Source organism: Triturus cristatus, chromosome 2_1, assembly GCF_964204655.1.
Source record: "Triturus cristatus chromosome 2_1, aTriCri1.1, whole genome shotgun sequence".
In the NCBI taxonomy this organism is placed as follows: Eukaryota; Metazoa; Chordata; class Amphibia; order Caudata; family Salamandridae; genus Triturus; species Triturus cristatus.
Window position 1 is genome coordinate 302,772,768 of NC_140581.1, and position 13,088 is coordinate 302,785,855.

General features: G+C 42.7%; 1 protein-coding gene across 1 annotated transcript in view; it reads right to left on the reverse strand.

The window, feature by feature from the left end:
* Positions 1-13,088, reverse strand: part of C6 (complement C6) — a 770,728-nt gene that overhangs the window by 534,378 nt on the left and 223,262 nt on the right. The window lies entirely within an intron of this gene.

Sequence of the window (13,088 nt, forward strand, 5' to 3'; positions counted from 1 at the left end):
TCATGCAGTCACGAAGAGAACCCCTTTTGAGCTGTTTAGGGGCAGATGTGCCAACACTATTGTTGCTCCTCCTTGGGTTAATGACATGCAACCTGACCGTTTTGTAGAGAATGAAAAAAGTGATTGGAAGTCAATTGAGTCAAAAAAGATAGAAGATAGGAAAAGGCTTCATGATGTAAGGAAGTCTGTAAAAAAAAACACTGTCAAGGTTGGAGATTGGATTCTCATAAAGAATCCTTCTAATAAAAAGTCTTCTTCTGCATTTTTAAAACCCATTCAAGTGATCAAAAGTTTCAATAATGCCGTCAAGACCACTGATCATCGGGTTTGGAATTTGAATAGGGTAGTGGTGGTGAGGAAAGATTTTGTTTCTCACCCTAATAGCTCTTCTAGTGTGTCTCCTTCTACCCAAAACAATTCCAAAACCGTCCGAAGATCCAGTAGAATTTCGTACTCTTGTGGAAATGTGGATTTTCCTGATCAGTTATGTCCCCTATCTTGGACCCCAACGGTTCTATATACATGTTACAAGTACATGTATGTTCCCTCCAGTTCCAGTTTCTAAGACGCAAACATATGTGTGTCTACCGTCAACATGTTCTCTGTCAGATCCGCCATCACAGGGCTGGATATTCGATTCCTAAGTATGACAGGCCACCGACTTTATATGGCTAAGTTACTTCATTTTTACAGTTCAGGCAAGTAGGCCCGATTCTGTCCTCAAGCCTTTCCCTGCTCTCTGTCTCTGACAGCTTCAGCTTGAGCTCGCATCTGTATCCATGAACTTTGTCCTACTCCCTGTGCAGCTAACGGTGCCTGCCTCGGCCAGTTTTCGCCTGTCTGCCAAGAAGTTGTATTTCACCTTCGAATTATCTATTTTGCTCTCCAGCCGATGCATTCCTGTCCAGTGATTTAGGTAAACATTTCCTTTAGCTCACAAGCAAGGGACTCAGCCTTTCCGTCCTCCTGCAAGTGATTCATAGCCCTGTTGCCATGGAAAGTTTTCTATCCCTCGCATCTCATATAGACACTTAGACGCTTGTACACGTACACAGTCAGTATAGAATAGATTCTGTCCGAGAGTCTCTTCCTTGTGGATAACATAGTTCTTTAAACATAGGATGTTAGATATGATTTGGGATTAGGTTGACTTGACCCCAGACTTCTCGTCTCCACATGTAGAGCTAAATGTCAAGTCCCCTTCACCCCCTAGTTGCACGTCAATTACACGTCATGCTGCCGCGCGCGCATCTATGCCAAGTATTATCTTATAGATCCACCTATGTCTGATAATTCTAACCAATCATGTTTCTTTTATTCCTTATTACGCCTAGTTTCGATTATGTCACTGTTTTGTCACTTTTCTTATCAAATGTTACGCCTTCTACATTCGTTTCATTGTAATGTACTTATTATAAAAATACATGTCTGTTAATAAATTATTGTACTTCACTTCCTGAACCCTCGTGGTGACGGAACCTGAAGGCCGCGACTCGAGTCGGCCATTTTGAATGGAATAAAGCCCATTAGAAAACCTCTTATACCACGGATTCTGCCTCTTGTTATTTTGAGCTATTTACTTTATTTTAAGATTCCGTATGAAATTCAGTCCGGTATTTTTATTTACCACATAATGGCGCCCGAACAGGGACACTTTCTCATCTCACGCGCCGGCGGTGCGTTGCAGGCCCGGTCTCCTGCCACAGCTGGACGGACCATAAACGCGTACCAGCAGGATTTCCTGTAAGCTCCCTCCGGTCAAGCGGGGGCGACTGAGGCTGCGATCAACCCAGACGAGGCGGTGAGAAGTGCGAAGTATCCCGACCAGAGCCTAGCTGAGAGAGCAAGATCCGAGGTATACAGAGGCCCACCAGGTTTTCCGAAATCCCGACGTCCAGAGGGTCCGATGTCCGCAGTTATCGAGTCCTGTCCATTCTCTGAGGCCTTCCGTTTCAAGGAGCTACTCGGTGAGTACCATCGCCGGGGAGGCGTGTTGACGCGCACATAGGTTGTGCCGGTCAAGACGGATTTGGGTACACAAATCCGGTCTGCACTGTTTAGCAGTGTATATGTACTGTTTAGCAGTATATCAAGTATTCCGAAGTATTCAGTTTTTGTCAAGAATTCAGCGTGGTGATTAGTTAGGCAGACTGTCATCATTGTCGATCATTGTTATAATGTTTAATGTTTAATGTTTAAAGTATTCAGAAATGTCTTGCATATTGTGGTATGAATGATTGTTCATTGTTCACTGTTCATTATTGTGTTTTTCGTATTAAGAAAATTCAAGAGTAAGTATCAGATCAGTTGTCAATATGCCGCTCTTCTCGAAGTTAAGACAGATTACTACCAGAAAAGGGGTGCTTGAAGAAGCAGTTCCTATTCCTCCTAGAGACACTCCAGGACATTTCATGTACCATAAGCATGGCTTAGATGCCATATTGTTTCTTGATCTATGGGTAGATTATACCAAAGGATTACCGGAAAGTCAAAGGTGGCCCATAGCGGGAACCTGGGATGCAGAGTGCATCATGAAAGTGGAGGAAGAGTTATGGAAAAGAAAGGTCAGACAGTCACAGAAAGACGCTGTTGAGTTATGGCGTAAAGAATCTCATAGACGAACAGAAAAAGCACGTAGACAAGAAGAGAGGAGTAAAGAAAGTTCAAATAAAGTTCAAGAAAATCTATTAATTGAGGAAGGTATCCGAGTGAAATCAGAACAAGTGAATAGACAAAGAAATGCTCTTATGAATGGTATGTATCCCCTTCTAGCCGAAGGACTACCTAAGGCTGCTCCAGAGATACCAAAAGACTTGCCACCCCCATTATTTCCAATTAAGGTACATCCAAAGGGGCATCCCAGAACCGCAGAAGATGTTTTTCTTTCCTCATATCTAGACGATGCAGCTCCCGAGTATGCTAACGCCACACCACATAGACCGTCTGGCGGAGGGGTTCAACGTCAGGATCAGGTATCTGTCCCCGTGCAACAGCAAGTCCCGATACAAGCTTCGGCAAGCACATCTGTTTCCGCATCTGTCTCCGCAGTCGATCCTATAGGGGTATCGACACCCATAGTTGCTGTGTCACGTTCAACGAATCCATTCACACCCGACGCCCCAGATGGGGCCACGGGAGGTGCTAGCAGTACTTTTACACCACCCAGAATAAATAAACTTGTTTTTCAAGAGTCAGCGCATTCACGTACACCTAAATTCGTAAATGAACGTACGCTTAAGGAACTCCTTGTAAATTGTAGATATGACCCAGTGGTTGGTAAAGAGGACGAAATGGTCCTGGCATCATTACGTATCAGGCGAGCCGCAGAGTATTTAGCAAGGTTACCAGGGATGACTACGCATCTAGATAACATATATCATTTTGTTCAAACAGGACGAGATCCAGGATGTATTAACAGAGCTATGGAATTCCAGAAAGTAGAAATACAGGGGGAACTGTTACGTTTCCTCATAAACTGTGTGATCAGAAATCAAGATCGTCCGGGGGTAGACCCGAATGCAATGCTTATTCTTACAAGATGGAGTCAGAATATATCAGAAGGGAGACACGATAAGCAAAATTGTATAATAGCCATGTGCCGAAAAATACGTAAAGAAATAGAGCGTATTCATGAAGAGAGATTGGGAACAGACGAGTTTGAGCAAGATGAAGTGTCCGAATCAGGAAATTCCGCAAGACAGTCAGAGACCATAGCCTATGTAGGCAAAGGAAGATACTGTGAAAATACTAGATGTTTTTCTGATCCCATACACTCTGTATGTCCAAATAATAGCAGAACGTATCCGACGCCTGTAATAAATCTGAAGTCTCCTGAACATTCGTTTCAAGCCGCAGATAAAATACTACGAGAACGAAGAGGTTATCACCTCCTCGATTCCATGGATGAGCAAGAATTAGCCAGATCAGCCGTTCACTGGATTGACAGTCCTGAAAAATACGGTGAGGAGACCGTAGCACACACGTTTTTTAACCTCAGTACAGATGAACAACGTTTAGCTGGAATATATATGATTCAGCAACTCCTCATATTATATAAGAGCCAACGTGCTGACCCTGGTCCTTTACCTGATATATTAACGGAACTACTCACGTACAGATGGAGAGGTTCTAGTAACAAGCTAATTAAAGAGATATTAGTGTCACGTAAGCAGTATGTCCTTTTTGTAAGTCCGGATTCTCTCTCGCTGCCCCACAGAGAAAGAGTGCCGTACTATATGGATAGACAAAATCCCCTACGAGAAGTGCACCCGATAAAAGGCGAAGACAATGAGTTTCACCGTGTATTTGTTTACACACCCATATCAAAAATGGAATTATTAGAAATGAAAAAAGTAGTACCTAGTCATGACAAAGACCCAGCGGGTTTCCACCGAGAAATTAAAGACATGTTACTGATGGGAGAGTACACCTTTCCTGATATTATGACGATATTAAAGGTGCTTTTGCCTGCTGGCATATATGAAAAACTGAAAGAAAAAGAGTGGGAAGTGGGAGACCAAAAAGATAGACTGGACAGCATTAGCAGAGGAAGAAAGGGGCCGAGCTGCAGGTTCAGGGCTCGGGGATAAAGTTAAACTATTACCAGGTTTACTAGTACAGGTACTGCCACGTTTATTAACTACAAAAAAGGAAGATTGGGGTGCAATCACAGCCTGTAAACAAAAGCAAGATGAAGACACAAGCGATTATTATGCTCGATTTGAAAAATGTTTTGGTATAAATAGTGGTATAAAAGCAAGTAGTGACTCATATCCACATCTATTTGTGACAAAATTAGTGGAAAATGCATTGCCTCCAGTGAAGAATAGAATATTGAAATTCGAGAGTACCTGGCAAAGTAACACTCCGTCGCAAATGCTACAAATGTTACAGTATCATCACAATAGAATTAGGGATGAACAAGAACACGAGCATAGACGCATGAAGGATACAAAAATGAAAATGCTAGTTTCTCAGACAGTACCAGCAGATGGTCACAAAAAGGGTGTGACACATTCTGGTGATTCTGCAGTTCCTGTAAAAGGAACCTGCAATTACTGTAAACAACTAGGCCATTATGTACATGATTGTCAAGTCCTGAAACGTAATATAGCTACAGGTATTGCAAAAGAGAGACCACGATTAGTTAGACAAGATCAGAATGAACAAGGAGCTATGCAGCATGGACAGTCCATGCCAGTTCAGCAACAGTCTATGCCAGCCTCACAGCAACCCATACAGTTTGTGCCAGCTGCACCACCGTTGCCTGCTACTGCCACACAAACCACAACACGACAAATGTATCAGACTGCACAGTATGAATACCCTGAGTATCAGCGTTACGCATGAACCAGCCTAGAGAGGGAAGTTGACTTACCGCTTATCGAGATTCCGGTAGATCAAGAAGGACCTTATGTACATAGTGAATTATTAGGTCAAGATAGAAAATTCTTACTCGATACAGGGGCAAGTCGAACAACCATAAAACGTAGTGAAGTTCCAGGGGCACCCCTCTCAGGCTCTCAAAATGTTTCCCTTGGTTTTTCGGGAAAACCTATTGTTAATGAAGTATCACAGCCTCTACCACTTACGATAGGACCTTTGACACGAACTACAGATTTATTGCTTACTAAATCATGCCCAGAAAATCTGTTAGGAATTAAGACTCTGAAAGCACTAGGAGCCATAATATGTTGTTCTCCGGAAGGAGTAAGGTTGTTTTTACGTGATTTTAAAGGTCACTATGTGTCTAGAGACATGGATCCCCGACTACAGACTTTACCAGTACATCTATGGGCACAAGGCCCTACGGATGTTGGCTGCATGAACATTACACCATATCGAGTTACATTGAAAGCAGGAGTGGTACTACCACGAATGCGACAATACAAGTTACCGCATGATGCTGTAGTGGCTTTGTTGAAAATCATTGATGAGCTAATTGCCCAGGGAGTAGTTGTAGAAACAGACTCCAATGTATGTAATTCACCGATAATTCCGATTCTTAAACGAACTGATCCTACTGCTCCGCCAGTATACCGATTGGTTATTGATTTGCGTGAACTAAACAAGTGTATTGTACCACAATTCCCTGTGGTCCCTGATATATCATCATTGTTGACAGCAATTGATTCCGAAGCAACATTTTTTACTGTAATTGATCTCAAGAATGCCTTTTTCAGCGTCCCAATAGATCCGGAAAGCCAATACTTGTTCGGATTCAGTTTAAATGGGCGCAGCTTTAAATTCTCACGCGCTCCTCAAGGATTTACAGAAAGCCCCAGCATCTACAGCCAAGCATTGAAACGAGAACTTGACAGTATCCACATGCCAGTCAATACTGCACTGCTTCAATATGTCGATGATCTGCTGATCACCGCGAGAAGCGAGTCAGAATGTGAAAAAGCTTCTCTGACAGTTTTACATTTCCTAGCCGACAAAGGGCACAAGGTGTCCCCTTCTAAGCTGCAATTCTGTGTTCAGCGAGTTATTTATCTTGGTCACTCGCTGTCCAAGGAGGGAAGGCAGCTTACACCAGATCGCATCCAGTTAATTGCTAATATGTCAATACCCCAGACACAAAAGGAGGTGCGGGCTTTCATAGGCCTCACTTCATATTGTAGGCAGTGGATCCCTCAGTACGCATTTCTAGCAAAACCACTCATTCAGTTAACCACACAGGAGGCAGCCACATCGACTGTTCTCCCTTGGACTCAGGAACATACACAAGCTTTTGAAAGCCTAAAGGAAGCTTTATGTCAAGCACCTGTTTTAGCAACACCATGTTATAGCAAACCTTTTACACTCTTTGTTACAGAACGCGAAGGTACTGCCTTGTCAGTACTCACTCAGGATCAAGCAGGATCATGCAAGCCATGTGCTTATTTTTCCAGTACATTAGATCCCGTAGCTCAGGCTTTGCCTGCATGCCTGAAATCAGTGGCAGCGACAGCTTTAGCAATCAGACAAAGCGATGCCATAGTATTAGGACACCCATTGACAGTTCAAGTACCACATGCAGTAGAGGTTCTTGTGAACCGAACACAAACACAACACTTGACCATAGCAAGACTTACCGGTTATGAACTGACATTGTTTCAACCACACATAGAGATCCGACGGTGTAATACATTGAATCCTGCTACACTATTACCTGTAATTGGAACAGACCCACTAGCTCATGATTGTGTTGAAATCATTGAAATAAAGACGAAACCTAGACAAGACTTGACAGACGTTCCATTGTTAGATCCAGACCTGACGTTGTATGTAGACGGATCATGCATGAGAACAAGTACAGGAGATTTAGTGGCCGCGTATGCAGTCACAACAGACACTGAAGTTATTGAGACACATTGTATAGATACTCTGTCAGCCCAAGCAGCAGAACTTATTGCTCTAACGCAAGCCTGTATTCAAGCCACAAATAAGAAAGTTAATGTATACACTGACTCACGTTATGCATTCGGAGTTGTACACGACTTCGGCGTGCTATGGCGAGAGAGAGGTTATCTAACGTCCCATGGTGCCCACATTCAGCACGGGCCCCTCATTCATGCTTTGTTAGACGCAATACATCTACCCACTGCTATATCGATTATGAAATGTAAAGCACATACGAAGGTTACTGATACCATTTCTCAAGGCAATGATTTAGCTGACAGAACAGCTAAACAGACTGCTCAGAATCGCACATTAGACATGACAAAGCCAATAGTTCAGACACCAACACAGTGTATGACAATTAAGGATCCCGCACTTGACGTAATTGACATACAGACACATGCCACAGCAGAAGAAATAAAGAAGTGGACTGAACTAGGAGGGATCCAGACAGATCAAGGATGGATGACGAAGGAGAAATCTGTATGGTTTCTCCCTGATTCCATGGTTCAAGCCATTATAGCTACAGTTCACAGTCCAGCACATTTAGGAGAGAAGGCTATGCTAGACAGCATTCAGCACATTTGGTTCAACAAACATTTACGAGCAGCAGCTAAACAAAAAGTTCGTACCTGTATGATATGTTGTCAGTTTAATCCAGGAAAGAGTGTTCCCGTAGAGCAGGGTGGATTTCAGCCTCCTGACCATCCTTTTGAAGTCCTCCAGATGGATTATATTCAGATGGAACGTTGTCGAGGATTCAAATATGTCCTCGTAGTTGTCTGCGCTCTCTCCCGTTGGACAGAGGCGTATCCCGTATCAGATTACACTGCCCCGACTACTGCCAAGCAGCTAGTTCGAGAATTCTTCCCACGGTACGGTTTACCACGTGTTGTATATTCAGATAACGGTCAGCCTTTCTCATCCGAATTAATGAAACATGTCTCACTCTTGTTGGGATATCAGTGGAAATTCCACTGTGTCCGACATCCCGAGGCAGCAGGTCTCGTAGAAAGACATAACCAGACACTGAAAATCAGACTGTCCAAAATATGTAGAGAGAAAGGTGTCGACTGGATAGTAGCATTACCAGTTGCACTCTTTTACATGAGAATGGTAGCACACTCTAGAACAGGGCTATCCCCGTATGAGGTGATCTTTGGTAGACCACCGAATATGTGGGGGACGCCTATACCACGCAAAATAACTGACATTGACTGTAACATGCTGACAGATTACTTGGCTTCCTTGATGTCTGCACTACAATCTTCTCGTTCACAGGTAGCTGCAGCCTTTCCCGACAACACTGAGGCGAAACCCCATGACGTTGTTCCGGGTAATCTTGTCTTTGTGAGAAATTTCGACAGGAAAAGTCAATTGGAGCCCAGGTGGAAAGCACCCAAGTTGGTCCTGTTGACCACAAGAACAGCCGTGAAGATCGAGGGACGCAAAGGGTGGATTCATTCAAGTCACGTCAAAAAATTTCATGGACTACCTTCAGATATAGACACTGTGCCCTGCACTCCCTCACAGACTGATTCAAAACTTCCTTTTGTTGAACAGAATGACTCTCAGTGCTATAAATTAAAGCTTAGGCCCAAACAGTCGAGCAATTTGATTGTTTAAGTCCTCTCCAAGGTGAAGCGGTTGAATTGTCTCCGACATGTATCCCTTGGACCTGAGTAGAGAAAATACCCGAGAAATGTTGAAACGACAGGCGTATTGTAAATCACTGCGTAGCTACTGTATGAGGACATTATTAATTTTGTTTTTATTGAGTATTTTAGTAATTATTACGAGTATGATTTTGCACATATATCATCCTATCTCTAGACATGTTTATAATGTTGCTGCAGAACATTCTTTTAGTGACCTACCGCCACATGAATTATCTTATAGACTTGCGCTGCGCAATAACACCTTCATTAGTATGTTACATCATTCCCATCAGACTAGTAATGCGACCAATTGTTGGGTGTGTGGCCGACTCCCTCCCTATCAGAATAACAAAGGAGTTCTGCCTTTCTTTCCACATCCATTCACACACAATGGCTCCTGTGGAGCATGGTTTAGTTTATTAAATTCCATAGACCCAGACACAGCAGTTTATCAACAACATTGGATATGGGGAAATCTGAATTTAGTTTTATTCAAAGTCTGTCACCCTAATAAGGAGGGTCACCCCAGTAGAACAGGAACTGATTTAGAAAATGAAGTGTATAAATTAGGTAATTTTACGCCTAATCTTATGATTCTGAATGTCAAATCCGAAGTTGAACTAATTCTGCCCACTATGTCAGTATTTCCAGTTAAGGGTGAATTATGTGTAAGAAAAGTTGGTTCCATACATATGGGCCATAGCCAATGCGTTACTACAGTAGAATATAGTGATCAAGGGAAATCTTCATTTAGAGCTTCTCGCCATTCTTACTTCATATGTGGTCAGACGGCATATATGCGTCTGCCTCTAGATTGGGATGGTACCTGTTACATAGCATTCCTTTTGCCACCTGTTTTCCTAGCTCCCCCTGATTATTATCGAAATGTTCATTTAGTACACAATAGAGAGCAAAGAGATCTCCCAGTTGTCGATTATACTGAGACAGCATGGGACAAGTATGTAGATTTCAATAAAGGTATCTTTCCCTATATAGGTACAATATCAAATAGTAAGCTGATACGCAGACTCACCAAGACTCTTGAAGCTGTAGTAAACGAGACTATAGCCGCCCTAGGCAATCTGACAGAGGAACAATCAGTGATGAGAATTGTTGTTCTCCAGAATCGTCTTGTCCTTGACGTCATCCTGGCCGATAGGGGCGGAGCTTGCAGGGTCATCGGATCCAGCTGCTGCATATTCATACCAGAAAATTCGCCATCTGTATATAAAGCTATAACACGCCTTCATAAGATTGTAAGCCAGATACACGAGAATCCAGGCACTTGGACGTGGTCCGGGTGGTTTTGGAGTGTGATATCAGCCTGGGGATGGAGAGTTCTATCCTTCCTAGGTATTGGCCTTCTTATGCTCTTCAGTTGTTGTTTATGCCTGCAAGGTGGACCAGCGATTTGTGGTCTGTGTGCCACATCATGCATTCCATATCACAGTTCTCGTTCAGAATGCCGGAAGGAAGAAGAAATGATGCTCCATGAGCAAATCAATGGAATGATGAAGATTGATGTCTCGTGAAGGGCAAGAAGGGGACAAGGAGGGAATGTGGAAATGTGGATTTTCCTGATCAGTTATGTCCCCTATCTTGGACCCCAACGGTTCTATATACATGTTACAAGTACATGTATGTTCCCTCCAGTTCCAGTTTCTAAGACGCAAACATATGTGTGTCTACCGTCAACATGTTCTCTGTCAGATCCGCCATCACAGGGCTGGATATTCGATTCCTAAGTATGACAGGCCACCGACTTTATATGGCTAAGTTACTTCATTTTTACAGTTCAGGCAAGTAGGCCCGATTCTGTCCTCAAGCCTTTCCCTGCTCTCTGTCTCTGACAGCTTCAGCTTGAGCTCGCATCTGTATCCATGAACTTTGTCCTACTCCCTGTGCAGCTAACGGTGCCTGCCTCGGCCAGTTTTCGCCTGTCTGCCAAGAAGTTGTATTTCACCTTCGAATTATCTATTTTGCTCTCCAGCCGATGCATTCCTGTCCAGTGATTTAGGTAAACATTTCCTTTAGCTCACAAGCAAGGGACTCAGCCTTTCCGTCCTCCTGCAAGTGATTCATAGCCCTGTTGCCATGGAAAGTTTTCTATCCCTCGCATCTCATATAGACACTTAGACGCTTGTACACGTACACAGTCAGTATAGAATAGATTCTGTCCGAGAGTCTCTTCCTTGTGGATAACATAGTTCTTTAAACATAGGATGTTAGATATGATTTGGGATTAGGTTGACTTGACCCCAGACTTCTCGTCTCCACATGTAGAGCTAAATGTCAAGTCCCCTTCACCCCCTAGTTGCACGTCAATTACACGTCATGCTGCCGCGCGCGCATCTATGCCAAGTATTATCTTATAGATCCACCTATGTCTGATAATTCTAACCAATCATGTTTCTTTTATTCCTTATTACGCCTAGTTTCGATTATGTCACTGTTTTGTCACTTTTCTTATCAAATGTTACGCCTTCTACATTCGTTTCATTGTAATGTACTTATTATAAAAATACATGTCTGTTAATAAATTATTGTACTTCACTTCCTGAACCCTCGTGGTGACGGAACCTGAAGGCCGCGACTCGAGTCGGCCATTTTGAATGGAATAAAGCCCATTAGAAAACCTCTTATACCACGGATTCTGCCTCTTGTTATTTTGAGCTATTTACTTTATTTTAAGATTCCGTATGAAATTCAGTCCGGTATTTTTATTTACCACACTCTCCTAATCACTTAAAAGACTATGTTAGATAGCCATCATTAACTTATTTTGATATATTTTATGTTAAGTACTGTAAAGTTGTTTGCCTTTTAGTTCTCTTTAATCTTTTCAAATGAAATATATTTATTTGTTTTTATTAAGAAGGGAGATGTGTGGCATCCCAAGCATCTGTGCTAGTTGCTTAGTGCTTTAGAATGTTATGAGTTGAATGTAGTGTTCCAGGCATTGAGAGCCTGGCTGAGAGTCCTGTGACAGCTTGAGGTAACAGCTCCTTGTGGATGGGATCCTTTTCCTAAGAATAAACATCTTCAACAACTTATAATTGTGAATCCATTCTTACAGTTACCTACAAGGCAGTGCCCAACTGGACGAGGTGGTCAAGTGATGTAATTCAGGGTGTGATTTTTGACTTTTGTATTGGGTTAGGGACAGAGCCCGGTGAACTTTTGCCTTACCTGGAGAGGGGAGAGCATCTTAGAATGAGCTCTTTAGCTTCACACTACTCGACCCATTCAACGTGAGTGTATTTCTTAGGAGGTATTCAAGTGCTGACACCTTTCTGGGAGCTTGCTTGGGTAATGCTAAGTAGGGATGCCACGGTAGAAGTAGTGGAGGGACGGATAATGCTTTTGCTTACTACCCTCCAATGAAGAAGGCTGTGGATGTGGTTTCTATAATCATTTGTGTCTTGATTTTGGAATTGGTTATTCTGTGCATGTTGCACTATCTAAATTGTATACATAGGTTTGATTTTGTATTAGTCCCCATGTATCTTTACACTCTCGTCTTGAGGTGTTTATGTGTCAAATTGTTCTTGGCTTTATAATAAATATACACAAATTTGGATTAGGAGTCTGTGTTCCTTTGGGGTCATGGGAAATAGTAAAGTGCCATTGGCTAATGATTTTCTCTCCCCTCCTACCTTACAAAGCAGGCATCAAGCAGGCCAGAGGTTCCTGAGTAAATCTAGAACGCGTTACCCGGCTCCATCAAGTCATTGAAGTTGTAAAAGGGAACTATAACTTTAAATACATGCTGATTGTAAGATTTCTTGACAAGCATATTCCACACAATGGAAATTAGTAGTTTCCTTTGACTATTCACATAATAATTTCAAATTTGTAAAGTGCAATTTATCACCCCTAAGGGTACACAGGCGTAAAGGGCCGTCGGGAGCATTAAGTGACCTATGGCCCAAAGTCACTTGATGCTGAGCTGACGTCAGTGTCAAAGATCAAACCGCGAGCCCCACGTCAATGATAAATGTAGTCCCACTGTTCGTTGACTTGCTGACTAGTGTACTTTAGAGAGAC